The sequence below is a fragment of the Dipodomys merriami genome, unplaced genomic scaffold, assembly GCF_024711535.1.
Source record: "Dipodomys merriami isolate MVZ:Mamm:240054 unplaced genomic scaffold, mDipMer1.0.p SCAF_302, whole genome shotgun sequence".
NCBI lineage: Eukaryota > Metazoa > Chordata > Mammalia > Rodentia > Heteromyidae > Dipodomys > Dipodomys merriami.
This window is the reverse complement of record NW_027204516.1, coordinates 796,146-815,039: the sequence shown is the minus strand read 5'-3', so window position 1 is coordinate 815,039 and position 18,894 is coordinate 796,146. Positions and strand designations below refer to the sequence as shown.

At 49.7% G+C, this 18,894-nt stretch overlaps 1 pseudogene; it reads right to left on the bottom strand.

Annotated features, from left to right (window-relative positions):
- Positions 1-2,079: 2,079 nt before the first annotated feature.
- The window catches only part of LOC138840844 (chromodomain Y-like protein), an 85,130-nt pseudogene continuing 68,315 nt past the window's right edge, over positions 2,080-18,894 (bottom strand).

Here is an 18,894-nt window from a genome sequence, read left to right as displayed (position 1 = left end):
GTCCGGCCAAAGGTGATGTCGACCATGGGCCTACCCTGCCTTTGGACACAGTCACAGCCACCAGGGTCCAGAGTGTCAAGGGTCCCAATCCCACCAAGGATCCACAGAGGTGCTACCTGCATGTGGTGCCCACCCTGTACCAGAGAAAAGAAGAAACCAGGCACTCTTTGCCAAGATCCAACCACTGAAGCTGGGAAAGACAGACCCGCAGGGTCAATGGGAGTAAGAGAGGGAGAAGATAGCCCAGATACATGCAGCAACAAAAATGGAGGTAGAGATCCAAAAGGTACCCATACAGCGGTTGGTTTTGGCAGAAAGCGATTTACAATGTGCACTGGCCCAAGTGCAGCAGACCACTGATGACAGAGAAAGGGAGCATGAAGCTCTCACCAGCTGCCTACAAGCTACAGAGTGGCGTTTGGCAGAGCTGGAGATAGTGGCTTCTCTGGTCACTGCTTCAAAGGAGAAGACCAAAATGTTCCTCAAACAGCTGAATGATGTGATCCTTCAGCTCGAGGAAAATACCAGAAACTCTGATGACCTGGAGCAAGTGAACACACAGTTGCAGGAGAAGGTGGACGTGCTGTAGATACAGAGGAGCAACATGAAGAAGAGAATATGCAAGTTCCAAGCGCTGGAGGGCATTAGGTACTGAAGATGGAGTTGAATAACCTGGAGGAAAACCAGTCTCCGTCTTCAGAACGTGGATCAGCAGGAGCAACTGCAGAGACTGGAGGAGAAAGCCTAGGATCAGCAGGAGACCCCTGAGACCCCACGATGTGCATGTGTGTGGGATAGACAACCGGAGGAAAAGCTGGCCCTGCTGTGGAACGATCTCCACAGGGTGAGCAGTGAGAAGGAGGAGCTCGCCAGCATCCTGGACTCAGAGCAGAGCAGCAGATGAAGAAACATCTGTGGGAGCAGTAGGACTGCTCAGAGAAGAAGATAGAGAAATGGATAGTGGTGGCTGAGCGAGAGAGAGCCAAGCAGCTCAGGAGCAACAGGAGCAGTCCCTGGGCCAGTGCAGGAGTTCAGAACCTCCTGTGAATGGCACATTGTCTCCAATGAGCGACTGTGTTCTGAGAAGGAGGCCCTGCAGCAGCACTTAGAGAGGCAGATCCAGCTGCTGGAGCAGCTGAAGCAAGTGAAGGGCTTAACAAACTGGAAGGACCAGGTGGTGTCCCCGAAGTGGCAGGACACTCTCAAGTGCCTGGAAGCCACCAGATCACAGGAGGAATGCCTGCAAGCCCAGCTGAGCTTCCTGGCTTTCCCTGGGGAAGGGGAAGGCATGAGCCCTGGAGAAGCAAAAGGTAAGGAGGTGAATCCCCCCCACCCCATGTGACCATCACACAGGATGGAGATGTTCCCCAGACCAAGAGTGATATGGGTCTGAGAGTGCTCTTGGAGGATGAGATCCACAGGGGGAAACTCCTGACCCAAGAATGGTGGGCTAGCTTCAGGCACCCCTTGGCCAACCCAGCAGCTCAGGGCCAGACTGAGCTGGAGCCACAGACCCTCATCCATGACCTTCCTGATGAGGTGGACTTCCAGAGTCCAGCAGGTGAGCTCCACCATTGATGCAGCCAACTGTTGGCACACATCCAAACTAGCAAGGAGTCCCTCATGGTGTGTAAAGAGCAGATGTTGGTCCTGAATGAGCTATGTTGTGAAAACGCCCAGTGCCTGCACTGGCTGTCTCAGGAGAAGATCGAGAAGAGGAGAGTGTTGCGGAGCTGCTGTCACTCCTAGAAAGGGAAAGCACAGACAGCAGTTTCCAGATGCCAACACAGGCTGAGCCTCCCATCCCCCTCCCCAACACTGCTTCAGAAGCAACTTGAAGACAGCATGGAAACTGCCAGAGGAGAGGTCAGGGTTCCCGACCCCATAGTCGACTCCCCCAAGGAGCAGGTCCTGCCCCAGATGCCCCACATCCAGATCTGCCCACAGCTCCCAGGCTCAGGGGAGGAGTGCTTTCTCACATTCTCCGGTAGACTGATGCAGATGATGACTCTCTATGTGACATACTGACTCTCAAAAGCGTTGGCAGCCACCAGAAGTAGGTGACTAAATGGCTTTCTCTCAGGCCTCCATCTGCCGTTCAACGGGAAGGTTAAACTGGGGGTAGGGTAGGGCAGAGGCTGAAGGGAGTGGGCCCAAACTGAAGGGACATCTAATGGTCTATTGGTGGCCCATTGGTGACTTCTGGCATGCTAGGCAAACACTCTACCACTGAGCCACATTCTCAGCTAGGATGATTTTTCCCCCTCCCAAACCCATATGGCCATTCCTCAGATAAATAGGAAGTAGGGGCTAGGATGAATATGAAGCACAAGTCTGGTTCACCCCAAAATATTCCCCTGCCCCCTCTTCCCACACCCTGAGTTGAAGCTTTTCTTCTAACATTGAGGGATGAGAGAGGGAGAGGGGAGTCCCAAGAAAATACCAACAACAGTGGCCCCCTGAGTCCCACATCCTTCCCCACACAAGTGGTCCTCCAGATTCTGATCTTACCTGACTCAATGTAAAGTCTAAACTGTCTCCCTACCACTGCAAGGCTCAGGATGAAATAAAAGTCAGCCCAGGCCTCAGCCCACACGCAAAGTGGAAGCTCCTAGTCCCAGACCTACTTCCACCTCTGACTGCCCCTAGTTAGGCCACACCCACCACTCACCACTATGATGGTGGTGAAAACCTCATGGATAGATTCCAGGAAGAAGGTCTATGGCAAAGAGCAGAAGCATCAGGGTGAGCAGGGTAGAAGGAGGTGGAGTGATTGCTCTGGGATCTTCCTTGGAGCCCTCCCATCCAGCCAGACCCATGCTGACCCAAAGCACGGACAAGGCCAGGGGGTGAGACGAGATGGAGGAGCACAGGACTAAAGGAGGTACTGCTTTGTCTTGGAGGACTTGATTAATTCCAATTATAATTAATTCCAATTATATTTGGCCCATGCCAATCCCAAGGACATCATGCAATGCCTCTCCGTGTTGTTGTTGGTCGTGAAGGCTGTCCCTGAGCTCTTTTTCTCAAGGCTGGCACTCTACCACTTGAGCCACAATGCCATTTTTGTTTTCTGATGGTTGATCGATAAGAGTCTCATACACTTTCCTGCCCAGACTGGCTTGGCACCATGATCCTCCAGATCTCAGCTTCCTGCGTAGCTAGAATGACAGGCATGAGCCACCAGTGCCCAGTATGTGATGCCTTTTGAAGGCCTCTTGGCGAGTCTGTAAAGGAGCCCCAAAGGGCCTGGATAGACGATGACCCAATCAAGGAGCCGGGATGGGAGAAGGTTGACCTTCTAGCCATTCTGTTCCTCCAAAATTGAAGATGCCAGGTGATGTTGTATGCACCAAACACCTGGGCCAGCAGCCACCAGGCTTAGTGGGGGAAAAAGTAGAGAATACCCAAAGACTGCAGTGTAGAAATCTCTGATTTTGCATTCATGTGGTGTGTGTGTGTGTGTGTGTGTGTGTGTGTGTGTGTGTGTGTGTGTGTGTGTGTGTGTGTGTGTGTGCAGCCCCACTTCCTTTTCGATGGTTAATTGTAGGTAAGAGTCTCAAGGACTTTTCTGTCCAGGGTGGCTTTGAATCATGATTGGGGGCCCCAGGGAAGCAAGAGTAAACACAAGTCTCAAGTACAATCCCTATTGTGGGCCACTCCTGCCCCCTAGTGGCCACACACGGAACATGCGGTCTCATGCCATTATCCTCTAGAGTTCAATTTGGGCAAGTTACTAGGGCCAAGCTGACTTTTGCTTACCCAGATTGCTGATGCCAGAGCAGGTCTGTTCCACCCTAGGCCAAGAGAGCTCCAGGAGGCCCAGCTTTCCAGGGCAACAGGGAAGGGAGAGGTCAGCTCCAGGCTGAGCTAAGAGCCTTTGCCCACGGATACCCTAACTTGGCCTTACTTATCACCATAAGACCTGTCAAAGAACAACCCCAAAAAACAAAATTGGATCTGTGCCTCCAAGTGTTAGAGCTCTAGCATTGAACCAAAGAGCTCAGGGACAGGCCCCCCAAGCTTTGAGTTCAAGACCCCAAGCTGACTTCCCTCATAAAACACAGCTTGTCTAAATGTGAACTGGTAGGATTTGTGAAGTGTTTCTGAAGAATGGTGATACTGAAGAAAGCACCCTAATTCTAATGACAGCTGAACTTGTGACATACAGCTATTTGCTGAGTCCTTCACAGGGCGTTATTTACTGGGTCCTTCCCTCATGAGAGTTATATGCTGAGTCCTTAAAAAGATGCTGTTTGCTGAGTCATACCAAAGGGTGCTATGTGCTGAATCCCTGAGGAGAGTGGGCCATCCTGGTTTTTTTTAAAGGGGGCTTTTTGCTGAGTCCATTACACAAAGTATTGTACTCTGAGTCCTTCAAAAGTTGTGGTGTGCTAATGCATCCTAAAGGGTCCTGCTATGTGTGAGCCTTTGAGAAGAGAGGGATGAAGTTTATTTTGAGTGCTGTGTGCCAAGTCCTTTCCATAGGGTGCTCTGTACTGTCCTTCAAATGGTGCTGTGTGCTGAGAGCTTCCACAGTGTGGTATGTGCTGAGTCCTTAAAAATTGTTCTGTGTGCTGAGTTTATCTAAGGAAGCTGTGCACTGGGTGTTTTACACAGCGTGCTTCAACACAGATTGTGATGAGTCCCTGGTAAAGAGTGCTATGTGCTGAGCGTTTCAAAGCATGCCATTCACTGAGTCCTTTACACTGTGGGCTATAGACTCCCTCCTTCAAAGGGTGCTGGGTAGAGTACTCAGCATACTACATGCTGAGTCCTTCAAGGGGAGCTGTGTGCTGAGTCATTTACACAGGGTGCTTTGTGCTGATTTTGGAAGTGTACTGTGTGCTGAGTCATCCCAAAGGGTGCTATGTTCTGAGTCCTTGAGAGGTGGTTATCCCCAACAATCACACAGACACAAACACAAACACACATACACACAGGAGTGTCACCATGCAACTGCTTGGTGTGTGGAGTGGAGGGGGATGGAGGAGAGTCTCCTCCAGCGGTGGGGCTGAGGGGAGATTCAATCCCCTGGGCTGGTACTGGGGGTGGGGGTGGTGTTGAGCTGAGGTAAGGCTGCAATTGCCATGGTCTAGAAGCCTCAGGGCCCAGTCAGTGCTGCAATTGTGGCCAGGGGTGGGGGGTGGGTCCCAGGGGAGGAGGGGGCGGGGCCCAGGAGCACACTTTGGTGGCAGCAATGGCCAGGAGCTCCAGGGGCAGCGGTGTGTGTGCAGCAGGGGTGGGTGGCCCAGGAAAGGAGTGTGGGGCAGAGAGAGAGCTGGGAGAAGAGCGAGCATGAGCACTAGCACGCGTGGAAACGGCTTCAGTGGCTGGCGGCTGCTCCGATCATAGTGTGGGTCCTGGCCGGGAGCGCAGAGCATGCGGAGCTGCACGGCAGGCACATCGCCACACGCAGCCCCTCGGAGGCGCCCAGCCATGGTGGCCCAGAGTATGAGGTCCCAGTTTGGGGAGCACGGCAGAGGCAGTGGCTGCTGAGGCGGCGGCAGCCACAGGTTAGGAGGCTGCTGAGGCTGCGGTGGTGGCTGAGGAGGAGCAGAGGCTGCGCACAGCTACACCACGCGCCCGCGCTGGGTTTCAAACATGGCGCTGCTGGCTGGGACCCGTGGAGTCTCTAGCAGTCACCTGGCGGAGATGTTGCGCCCCTGGCCTACTGGTGGCCCTGACGTGGTTCCAGCCCTTGGTTCTCAGACTCCTGGTGCCACGCGGAGTTGCAGCCTACAGCTTCTTCCAGCAGCACACGTGAGTGGCTGACCTTAGCTCCTGCACTCCACAACCCCCCCTGTAAACCCCGTCCCCCACTCTACCCTTCTTCCCCTCCCTCGCAGACCCGGACCCTTGCCTCTTGCCTCCCCATCCTGCCCTGCCTGCGCCTCCCCCGTGCCCCACAGTCTGTCCTGGCTCTGCCACAAATGCACCCCAGAGGTGGGGGGTGGAGGTGGGTGTCCACCTGGAGATCTCACCCTCATCCCTAGTGGACAGTGTTCCAGGAAAAGGGGAGCTGCAGGGATGGGGAGGAGAGGGCACCACAGAACCCCTGGCCTGGAGCAGTGGGAACCACACAGCTGTGCATCTGCACCCTTCCTCTCCCTGGTGGGAACCTGGTGGCTTTAGTCAGAAGTGGGGAGCTGCACCTCCACACCTACCTTCTCGGTTCTTTTCCCTTTTGCTGGGCAGGAGTTGTTGGATGCAGAAGATAGAACCCGTTGTTGTGTGAGCCCTTGTCTTCTGTGCTCAGTCACCCTTTCACCTGAGGTCATTCCCAGAAGAGCCCACTACAGAGGTGAGGGCACTGGGGTCAGATAGAAGGTGGGTATTTGGGAGAAAAACACACCCCCTCTGACACACATATAACCGGCCTATACCCCCAACCCCAGCTGTCAACAGTTCTGACTGGGTGATCACATTTCCCAGTTCTGCCAGCTTCTGCTAGTGCTACCAGTCCATCTAGTCTCCTAGTCCTCACCAAGAATTTGCCACGTTGCCCAGAAGTATGTAGGAGGGAAGTAGGGAGTCCATCCATGTATATAGCCTTTAGGACCCCATCAAAGTCCCCAACAATGCCCCCACCCCAGGTCAGACACCTTTCTGGAGGCACCTGCTTTGTTTTCTGTCCAGGCTCTGAGAAGCCACGTGTCTCGGAACTCCTTCACCCAGCATCGTGGTCTAGGGTTTTGGTGAATGGGGAGTCAAGGCTTGTTGTTACCAATGGGAAGGGTCTGGCCCTTCTGCATTGTTCCCCTTGGGTGAGATCCCTTGGTTCTGACAAGGGAACCCCTGTGCTCCAGCTAGTACATTGCCCAGGTGAGAAACCAACAAACTCAGGAGAGACACTGCTCTGAATCTGTGTATATGTGTGTGTGTGTGTGTGTGTGCGTGCGAGAGAGAGAGAGAGAGAGAGAGAGAGAGAGAGAGAGAGAGAGAGAGAGAGAGAGAGAGATCATCTTTCTCATTGTACAGTCACCTTGTCTAAAAAGAGCAAAAGCATTTTATTTGTGTGTATGTGTGTATTTGTTATTCTTTTTCAATTAATGTCCAGTATGAGCCCAGCCATAATTTTTGTTTTCTCTTTCACCGTTTCATGGCTCCTTTAGAGAAGGTCTCAGTAGATGTTCCTTTCCACCTCTTTCTTCCCCTTTTCTGCAGCCCACAGTAGCTGCTGGACCTGCCTGGGTCTCTTCTAGGAGGCCTGTGTGAACCGCAGACCAGAGTGGACACCTGCCCTTCTGTCTTTAGCCAGAAGGCTCATGAGGCTACTGTGATCACAGCCGCACTCTTCCAGCCAGACAGTCTGCTCTGGTGTGTATAGTTGGAGCTAATTCAAGGTTGGGAATGAGTCTGCCAAACATAAATAGGGAATGAGTGCCGCGGACCGGGTTCTGTCGGGAAGACAGAGGATACCTAGGGGAGGAACCTGGAATAGGATGGGGAGATGGCAAACAGACAACTCACACACATTAGGAGTGGATGCTGAGTGCTGAGTGCGATTTAATGCAGAGGTTAACAAACTTTTATAGCAAAAAGTCTCCATAAGAAAGGGCAAAAGGTTACATAATCTTGCTGCAGGGCTTCATTCTTGGGCAGTCACAAGCTGGTCGCCTGAAAGGGCAAAAGGTTACACAACCTTGCTGCAGGGCTTCATCCTTGGGTGGTCACCAACTGGTCGCCTGATAGGCACTTGTTTCCGGCTTTACCTCTATTTTTAAGAAATACAATGGGTTTCAATGATTGTCACCAATTAACCACTACTTTTTTCTATAGAGGCCTTAACTGTCCCATTAAGATCTTTCCTGTTTCTTCTTTAATAGTAAACACCAAGGAGACTTAGATTTGGCAAGTCTCTTAGTAAATGAGGAAGTTCTTTCTCCTAAGTAGTTATCTCAGCAATTGCCATACATTCTTTCTGTTCTAGCTGAGCCTACAGCTTCTTGTAAATTTCTTACAATTCCTTCTGCTGAAGTGACTTTGTGAAACCCCCAATACTTTTATATTTGCTTATGGCTTGTCTACTAGCCTCCATAAGAGGGGTTTCAGGGTAGCACTTAACTCTGGTGAGTTGGTCATATTTTTAAGACACTCATCAGATATTGGAGTCGTCAAACACTCTTAAGAGCTTTGAATAAGGGAACGTTGACAATGAGTAAGTACAATGAGCAGTAGAAACAGTAAAAGATTAATAGGCACTCTTATGAGGAAAAGATAGGCAGAAACACATCTTTTCCAGGGGTTTTGCCAGCCTTTTCCCAGGAGTAGGCCTCTTAGAAGCCCTATTCTCCGAGGTAGACTTCGGTGAAGTCCCAAAACTTGGAGATAGGTTTCTGTAAAGCCCCATTCTCTGAGGTAGACTTCGGTGAAGTCCCAAAACTCAGAGATAGGTCTCGAGGCCCCTATCATGGTCTGATAGATGGTTTCCCATGCTAAGCAGACTCTACTGGGGTCGGCGTGGCAAATGAGATGGGAGGTAGTAGGGCAGGGGCTGTGAACCTAGGAGGGTCTGGGAAGTGACAAAAGGTGTGACATAGCAGATGGTTCACCACGACTGAGGATGAGAGGAGAATCTTACCCAGGGTATTGACCATGTAAGTGGGCATCTGGGGAGGGGGCTCCGGGCCCCCAGTGGTGGCATGGATTCACTCTAGGGGCAGTGCACTGGTGGGTAGTCCAACCTGGAGTCCTGGAGACTCCAATCTGTGTCCCTCCTGGGCTGTTTCCAGCTGGGCAATGGTAGATAAGTGTTTGCCCCTGCTGGAGCCTGCTTGGTGTCAGGACATGGCAGTTAGCTAGGGCTCTCTGAATGCCATTTTCTGTAACCTGCTGTATGCTGTCTGGAAGGAAAAGAGGACCACTGACTTTGGAACCCTTTAAGTTTGATTGGGACAAGTTGAAATGCAAGCTTTTCCAGGGTTTTTTTCCTTGAAGCTGGCAATTTCTACTAATGCTTGGGATAATGGGTCAAATGAGAAGGACCATTTCAGCCACCAAACAATGATATTCAAGCAGTACAAGCAGAGTTGCGGAGCCAAATGGTCTCCTGATATGAACGCCGTGCCTTGACTGCCTTTCTCTGGCAGCTGCCGATTCTCCTCCGGCTCTCTCTAGGGTGATCACTACATTCGAGAATGTTGTGGGGAGCAGAGATTGTGACCTTGCCATCTGCAGCCTGATTGCTGTGAGCAGAGACAATTCCCAGGACCTGTACTGGACTCTGGGAGACTCAGAGACCCAGGATGCCTCAGGGATCCTTTTCTGCACCATGAAAATTGGGGGCCGGATATGGTGGACCATCCAGTCTGGCACTAGGGAGTGCAGAGGAGGCCCCTTGAGCCAAGCTTTCAACTCAGGACAACCTTGTTCACAGCTGAGTGGGGAATAGAGTGCCATACAGCTGGTCAGTGGCTGGACAGAGATCTTTGAGAAGATAGGCATCCTAGAGGCCCCAGAATACAGTGAGTACATGGCTCACGTCCTTGGAACCAAAAGAGTTAAGTGCGGTGGCACCAGGAGGGTGGGAAGAGGGAGGAGGAAGAACTGTGGGAGAGCTACATCAGGCTTTGCCCCCACCCATGATGCTTACCTGAGTTGGATGGGACTTTTCTGTAGTATTGTCATAGACAGATGCTCATCTATTTATCTAACAAAACGTTACAGTGTGTGCCATTTCCTGGGGGAGAGAGAGTTGGAGTCATACAAGATGAAAGGTTCCAGTGCTGGTTCAACAGCACATGAAGAAATCTTGGTTTGAGCTGGATGCTGGTGCCTCACACCTGTCATCCTAGCTACTTAGGAGGCTTGAGACTCTTTATCTCCAACTGACTACCAAAAAGAAAATGCCAGAAGTGGATTAGCAGCTCAAGCTGTAGACTGTTGGCCTTGAGTAAAAAGGCTCAGGGACAGCACCCAGGCTCTGAGTTCATGCCCAGGAGTGACACAAAGAAAGGAAAGAGAAAGAGAGGAGGGAAGGATGGAGGGAGAAAAGGAGGAAAGAAAGGAAGAAGGAAGCATGCAAGCCTTGGTATGGAGTCCCTAGATCAAGGGAGCCAACCATTCACAATATCTGTGGGGAAAGTTCCAGAGCCTAAAGCTATTGTGTAGGACCAAGCCACTGACCCATTCATGACATCAGCAACTTCATGACATACAAATCTGAGTGGTCGCCGACTGCAGAGGGAAACAGCCTCGGGTAGACCCTAGGGCTCAGGGTGGGTCACAGAGTTTCAATTTCCCCTGGCTCACGGAGTTTATTTTCTGGTCAGATAAGAAGAAACTGTCCAAGGGCTAGGGAGGTATAGGCTGAGGGAGTGTCCAGAGGGGGGTGGCAAAGGATTAGCAGGAAGATGAAGAGGGAGGACAATCCCAGATCCAGATGAGGCCATTGGAGCCATGACCTCAACTGACAACCTAGACCATCAGTGATAGAATCTTCGACCCAGCCACATGGCTATTAAAAGTCCTGGCACTCTGGGTTCACCATTGAAAACCTGGCTGTCGTCTACTGCAGGATGCCTGTGCAGTACATCCATGGGCACTGGCACTTTTGCTGGCTCAATCTGAAGATGACACCCCTAGTGTTCATTCCTCGACCAGAGACAGAGGTAAGCGTGCCACTGGAACAGGACACCCAGGGAATGAGGGCGAGAGTCAGACCCGTGTTGCCCCCAGATTCCTCTAGGGGATTCTAGGGCCCCCTGACTGCCATTCTCAGAGGTAGAGGTGGGTCTCTTTGCTGGCTCACCCTTTAGTCTAGATGGCAGATGAGGGAGGGGCCGACTGAAGGTTGAGGCTAGTGGGAAATCAGGAGGCACTGGGGTGGGAGCAAGGTTGTTTCTTTGAGGATACTCACAACCCAGGAACATTCCTGAGACGGATGAGCCCCTTTCTCCTCCCTGAGAGAGAGGGACCTAGAGCCCTCCAGTCTGCATCCCTTGGCTGAGAAATTCATTCATTCCCATATCCTTTGTTTGGATAACTAGATCTCACCTGACTGCCCAATGTCAAGGCAGGACAGTGAAAGATCTTGAGTCCTTGATGAGGTCATGGGATCCTCAGTATGAGATTGTACTTGAATGTCCTGACTTGGTGCATGGTCAGTCCCATCTCAGCCTGCCATGATCTAGGACATAGAATCTAGAGAATCAGAGCAGGATGGGGTTTATTCTGTGAGTCTTGAGTATTATGTGTGAGCTTTGAGCTCCCGTGTGCTCACCTGCTTCCTTTTCTTGGGTGGGTCTATGCTAGAAAAAGCTTAAAACTAGGGCCTGGGTCCCATCCCTGGTTTCATGCTCAAAGCTAGCACTCTACCATTTGAGCCACAGCTCCACTTGCAACGTTTTTGGGTGTTTAATTGGAGATAAGAGTTTTCAATGACTTTGCTGCCAAGGGTTGCATCCAAGTGCAGTCCTCAGATCTCAGTCTTCTGAGGGGATAGGATGATAGCCATCGAAAAGCCTCTTTGGCCGGGTGCCAGTGGCTCATGGCTGTCATCCTAAGTACTCAGGAGCTGAATCTTAGGATCATGGGTAAAAGCCAGCTTGGGCAGGAAAGACCCTCAGGCTCTTCTCTCCAATAAAGCACCAGAAAACTGGAATGGGTGCTGTGGCTCAAGTAGTATAGTGCTGGACTTGAGCTGAAGAGCTCAGGGATAGAACCCAGGCCCAGAGTTCAAGCCCCACAAACAACAAAAAGAAAGAAAGTAAAACATCTTTGCCTGCAAAGGATGGTGGAGGTGTGTTTGTGTGTATGTGTGTGTGGGGGGGGAGGTAGTGGTGGCGGTAGACATTTTGTGCCCTGCTCAGTCATCATTTTAGACGGATTGTCCCAAACTCTTACTTCACAGGTGAAGCTCTGGGTTGGATGTCGACCACCGGACCCCAGTCTCCTCATGGGACAGTTGTGAGTAAATCAGGGACTAATGCAGAGGGATCTCTGGAGCAGGGCCAGGCACAGAGGGAGCAGGTGTCAGATATAGTTCTCAACAATTCTGTGAGCATATGACAGGAAGTTGCCGGGAAAGGGCTCAGATGGGGTCTGTTATTAATCAAGCAACAGGTGTGGGATTATGAAACAAAACATGGCTGCCTTTCATCATTACCCTGTCCCCATGCGGAAGGGATTTTTCACTCTATTCATTTTTCCAGCTGGGGAAAATGAATCATGGAGAAGCCAGGTGACCTACTCATGACCCCAGCTGACAGGAATCTTGGCCTGATTTCTCTGCCATGCTTATAGGACCCTGTGTGTTATTCAGTCCCTTCTTGTCGTGGGAAGTACACTTCTTGTCATTTGTGGGGATTGAATTCTGGGCCTGGATGCTATCCCTGAGCTCCTCAGAACAAGGCTAGTACTCTACCCCCTGAGCCACAGCATCACTTCCGGTTTTCTGTTGGTTCTTTGAGGATAAGAGTCTCACAGACATTCCTCTGGAGCCAGCTATGAACCACCATCTTCACATCTCAGCCTCTTGTGTAGGTAGGATTATAGGTCTGAGCCACCAGCACCTGAATTAAGTGTAGTTCTGGACCTCTGTCTCTCTCTCTCTCCCTCTCTGTCTCTTTTCTCTCCCTCTCTCTTTCTCTCTCACAGGAATTGGTAGAATGCTGGAGGAGGTGGCCCAGCATTCCCATGTGGCTGGAACCCAAGGTGGCCCTCTCATTCTGGAGGTGGGCTGTGGGTCAGGAGCTGTTTTGCCCAGCCTGTTGAACCAGCCCCTTGAGGTAAGCCCCTCTGTGCCCTGGCTAGACCGTGATGGTTATTCATTGTCTATCCCATAAGTCCTTCCCCACATCCCTCTGCTACACCGTTGAAGGAAAGTGGATGAGAAGGTGTCGCCTTGTCCCCCTGCCAGCACAATTCCGGGCTCTGACCTATACCCCCACGTATCTGACAAGACCCTGGGTATAAGACAATAAAAACACTCTGTGTTTACTAAGTTTTGCTGGGGAGTGTCATTTTGGTTAGGGTGGCGGGGTTCAGAGGAAAGACCACAGACCTGACGCCTCCCGGGGGGACATTTGTTCTTGTGACAGAGCCATGTCATTGCTGTGGATAAGGACGAAGCCTCCATCAGACTGACCCAGAACAATGCTCAAAGATAGGTAGGTTGTTGAAGTATCAAACCCACTCATGTCTGCTTCCTACTCCCAACAAGGAGGTGTAGTATAGGTGGCTTGGCTCTGGGCCTAAGGGATTATAAATGGATGGTGGCAGTCAGGAGCTCATGGCTCCCACCCATCATTCTGGCTCTTTGGGAGGCTGAGATCTGATGGGTGTGACTCAGAGCAGCCCGGGCAGGAAAGTCCAGGAGATTCTTATCTCTTATTAACCACCTCCCTCCCCAAACCCACACACAAAAAAGCCAGATGTGGTGCTGAGGCTCAAGTGGTAGAGCCTCAACCTTGAACAAAAGAAGCTAAGGGATAACACCCAAGCCCTGAATCCAAGCCCTAGGACTAACACAAACATAAAATAAATGAATAGTGTACATCTTTTTTCTGACTACCAAGAAAGATGTATTCAGTTTTCTTGCTGGTACATGTAGCCAAAGGTAGGGGCTCACTTTCATGTTCCAATAACCCTCTCCTTCTCTCCTTTATCTGTCCAGGCTTTATCAGTGCAGGACAGAATTCGGATCATCCCCCTGGATGTGACCTTAGGTACCTTCCCTCATCCACGTCCCTTGGGGTCAGAATCCTGGATGCACTCCCTGCTGGGAGGAGGAGGCACCACATAGATGAGGGTAGGTATCCCCAACACCCATACACATACACACACAAACATCCCTAAGCCAACTCAGACTAGCCTTTTCCAAAGACATTTTATCTCCGTGGATTGACCGACTTGGGGAGGAATTTGATCCCCTGTAACTGAATATTTTAACTTGGTTTTGCTAGTTCACTGGAGATTAACGGAAGCAAACAAAAACCAAAAAGCCTTTGGTGCCAGTCACCTCTGGCTCAGGGTCAAGCCTGACATCCTGGCGACGTGGGATGCAGAGATCTGAGGATCAAGGATCAAAGCCAGCCATAAGCTGGAAAGCCAGAGAGACACTTCTCTCCATGGAACCAACAAAAAGCCAGAAGTGGAGCTGTGGCTGAAGTGGTAGAGCACCAGCCCTGAGCAATAAAACTCAGAGAAACAGCTCCCAGATCCTCAGTTCAAGTCCACAAAAAGAAATGGCCCTGTCATGTTGCCCACAGATTGCCCAGTCCTCGAGGCCCCTCTCACGGAGTGTGATACAACACCTGCCCCTGGGTGGTGTATCAGGGCCTTCACAAATCCGGTGGTGGAATCCAGGCCTTCCCCTTCATGCATTCTCAACACACACTGGCTGGAGGGCAGAGTCTGACAAGGCTGGCAGCCTGCACAGCGGAGAGGCTCCAGCTTTTCCAAGGTGATCAGAAAGGGCTTCTTGGAGCCAGCACTTGAAAAGGGGTCTCGCTTAACAAGGAGGATCTGTAGGAAGCACAGAGAACAAAGGTGCTACAGATGATGGGCAACATAGCAGAGCGTGTTCATTTCCAGCCAGGGCTGCTGGTGAGAGACTTGGTATAGATGTGCGAGACTGTCCCAAGACAGGCCCGAGGGATCACAGAAGAACAGCTATCCAGGGCTGGGATTGCATCCTAGAGGTAGAGCTGCCTAGCACACAGGAAAGCATGGGTTCGATTCCTAGGTCCTGCATACACAGTAAAAGCTGGAAGTGGCACCATGGCTCAGGTGAAACGGCACTCCCCTGTAGACACAGAAAGTCAGGGACAGTTCCGGGCCCTGAGGTCAGGCCCCAGGGCTGTCACCATAAAACACTTCTCCCAGGGACCTTTGTGACAGGTAGATGCACTGAATCTCTTAGTAGATCCATCCGTGCTTTGTGTCTCCTTTGACAGAGGGGAGCTGGACACTCCTTCTGCCCTGCGCACCCCTGGGCCCGGTTATCAGCAACCCTCCCAACGTCTTCCACCGTGACATGGAGCAGCTGGCCCAAGAAGTCCTCAGGTATCGGTTGGGTGGGGCAGGGGGACATAGGGTAGGCCCCAGAACTCCTTGTGGATCTGATCCACCCTGGAAGACCAGGCAATCCAGAGGAGGCAGATGGGAGCTTCGAGGGGGTTACTGATGTGGAGTGGGCCCTTAATCCCCATGACCCCACCCAGATTCTAGCCTCCCTTTGCTTTCCCTGAAGGAGGTAGAGGGGTGTCTAGGTGGTAGTGTCTAGAGAAGGACTAGGTGGAAATTCTGAAGCACTAGACACCTTAAGCCATGAGCCAGTGGCTCACACTTGTCATCTCATACCTATCATCTCACACCTGTCATCCTGCCCACTCGGGAGGCTGAGATCCAGAGGATCTCATTTCTCAGCCAGGCAGGAAAGTCCCTACAGAGCCTCATGTCCAATCTCCAACCCGAAGTGGCACTGTGGCTCAAGTGTTAGAGCACTGGCCTTGAGGAAAATTAGACATCAGGGACAGTACCCAAGCCCTGAGTTCAAGCCCCTCAACCAAAAAACAAAAAATTCAGAAACCGAACAAGAAAGAAAGACACCCCTTCCTTGCTTGCAAGAGAGGATGAAGTAGTAGGGTTTCTCTGGTTGTGAGAACCAGATGTTGACCTCACAGTACAAACATTTCTAATAAGTCCCCAGATTTACCCCAGTGTGAAGCCAAAGCAGGGTGGGTGGTGCCTTACCAAGAACTCCAGAGGTTATGGCTATGGCAGGCAGGGAGTGGGTGAATGGGATCTGGGGTGGAATGGTAGTGTCAATTATATGCTCTCCACCCTTGGAAGAATGGTTTCGGATGCTGGTGACAAAGTCTGAAGTGTAGGGTTACATTTGGTTTGTGTCTTGATGAGTTGGGTTTTTCCCTTGGTATAAGAAGTTGGCTGCAGAGGAGGCTACAATGCTTGATAAGAAATGTACTCCTTTTATGGCTAGGGAGGTTGAGCATTTCTTCATGTGTCTATTGGCCATACTACTTTCTGCTTCAGAAAAGTTTCTCTTTAAGTCTTTATCCCACTTATTTATTGGACAGTTGTTTCTTTGAGGATTTGTTGTTGGGGGATCTAATTTTTTGAGTTCCAAGTATATTTTAGATATGAGACACTTGTCCATTGTATGGCTAAGTGAAGATCTTCTCCCAATCCGTAGGCTTTCTATTGGTCTTGCTAGCTATGTCCTTTGCCGTGCAAAAGCTCTGCAACTTCATGCAATCCCATTTCTCCAACCTTTCTTTGATTTGTTGTGTTTCTGGGTCTCTATTAAGAACATTTTGGCCTGCGCCAAGGAGACCTAGGGTTTCTCCTATTCCATCCTGTAATATTTTCCGAGAGTCTGCTTTGACTCCGAGGTCTTTGATCCATTTGGAGTTGATTCTGGTGCAGGGTGATATATAAGGATCTAGCTTTAGTTTTCTACAAGTAGTTAACCAATTTTGCCAGCACTATTTACTGAAGAGGCTGTCTTTCTTCCATTCTATTTTTTTTTAGCTCCCTTATCAAAGATTAGATAGCTATACTTCTTTAGGTTCATTTCTGGGTTTTCAATTCTATTCCATTGGTCCTGAGGTCTGTTCTTGTGCCAGTACCATGCTCTTTTGATTACTATTGCTTTATAGTAGAGTTTGAAATTTGGTATTGATATTCTTCCAGCAGGGTTTTTTCCGTTGAGGAGCGTTTTTGCTATTCGGGGTGTTTTATTGTTCCATATGAAATTTTGGATTGCCTCTTCTATTTCCTTGAAGAATGAGGTTGGAATTTTGATAGGTATCACATTGACTTTGTAGATAGCCTTGGGAAATATTGCCATTTTCACAATGTTAATCTTTCCAATCGAAGAGAATGGGAGTTTTTGCCATTTTTGGCTTAAGGTGTCTAGTCCTTCAGACACCTTAAACCATGAGCCGGTGGCTCACACCTGTCATCTCACACATGTCATCCTGGCCACTCAGGAGGCTGAGATCCAGAGGATCTCATTTCCCAGCCAGGCAGGAAAGTCCCGCCAGAAACTCATCTCCAATCTCTAACTGGAAGTGGCATTATGGCTCAAATGGTAGAGCACTGGCCTTGAGGAAAATTAGACATCAGGGACAGCAACCAAGCCCTGAGTTCAAGCCCCTCAACCAAGATAAAAAACAAAAAACAAACATGAAAAAGAGATACCCCTTCCTTGCTTGCAAGAGATAGTAGTAGAGTTGCAAATCAAAACAACATTAAGATACTACCTCAACCGTTAGAATGGCAAAAATCAAGAACTCTAATAACAACAGATGCTGGAGGGGATGTGGACAGAAGGGAACCTTACTTCATTGTTGGTGGGAGTGTAAACTTGTTCAACCACTTTGGAAAGTAGTATGGAGGTTCTTCAAAAGACTCCACATAGATCACCCCTATGACCCACAAATCCCACTTTTGGGCATTTACCCAAATGTTTACAAACAAGACCACACTAAAACTACCAGCACAACTATGTTTATTACAGCATTATTTACCATAGCTAAGATATGGAACCAACCCAGATCCCCCTCAGTAGATTAATGGATCAAGAAAATGATGTATATATACACCATGGAATTCTATGCCTCCATCAGAAAGAATGACATTGCCTCATTTGTTAGGAAATGGAAAGACTTGGAAAAAATCATATTAAGTGAAGTAAGCCAAGCCCAAAGAAACTAGGTCCCATGGTTTCCCTTATTTGCAATATTTAGTATATATATGAGTCAAGCAGAAAAGGTTAGATAAGGTGATGTTAGGAAAATGAACCCTAAGGTTTATATTTAAATGTTTTTTTTCTTTCAAGCATTTGTTTCTAATGCATTTATAAGATTATTTCTTTGTTGCTTTGTATGTCCCTTGCCCACAGTACAACCCCTGCTTTCACTGTATTTAATTGTGGTATAATTTGTGGAGGGGAAGGGGAAAAAACAAGTCATTTAAGTAAGGATACAGGCTGACCCTTGCATCAATGATAAGTACAAGTTGTCATATCAAAAAAGAACTTTACAACTTTCGTGGGGGGGGGAAGGGTTGGTTAAGGGATAGGGGAAACCTGGGAAGGGATGGAAGGGGAAACAAAGGAGGAGGCTACAATGCTTGATAAGATATGTATTCCTTATCTTGCCCATGTAATTGTAACCCCTCTGTACAGTATTTTCACAATAAAAAAAGAAAGAAAGAAAAGAGTTGAAAAAAAAAAAAAAGAAGTTGGTTGTAGCCGGTCACAGCCAGTGGCTCACAACTGTCATCCGAGCTACTCAGGAGGCTGATATCTAAGGATCACGGTTCAAAGCCAGCTTGGGCAGGAAAGTCTGTGAGACCTTATCTCCAATGAACCACCAGAAAATTGGATGTGGTGCTGTGGCTCCTGTGGTAGAACACACAACTTCATCTGAAGAGCTGAGGGCCTGCTGGCAGGCCCAAAGCTCAAACTCCATAATCTACAACCAAACAAAAGGTAGCTGAATTTTCTGCGTAAATGTACAGTAGAAATGCCATGATGTGTTGTGAACCATTCCAGACATGTGAGAAGCTCTGAGTTTTGTCTACAGTTGGTCTATGATGGTAGTGCCATCATCTCTGGGGTGGAATATTCAGGGTGCTCAGGGACTGCTGAGGGTTTGGGCTACCAGTGTGTATGTCTGTGTGTTCGTGTGTGTGTCTGTGTCTGTGTGTTTGGATGTAGAAGACCTGGGTCTTGAACTCAGGGCCTAGGTGATATTCTATGCTTCTCTGCTCAAAGCTACTGATCTAACACTTGAGGTACAGCTCATTTCTGGCTATTTGTTGGTTCATTGGAGATAAGAGCCTCACAGACATTTCTGTGCTGGCTGGCTGGCTTTGACATCAAACTCCTGACTAGCTAGGATGACAGGTGTGAGACACCAG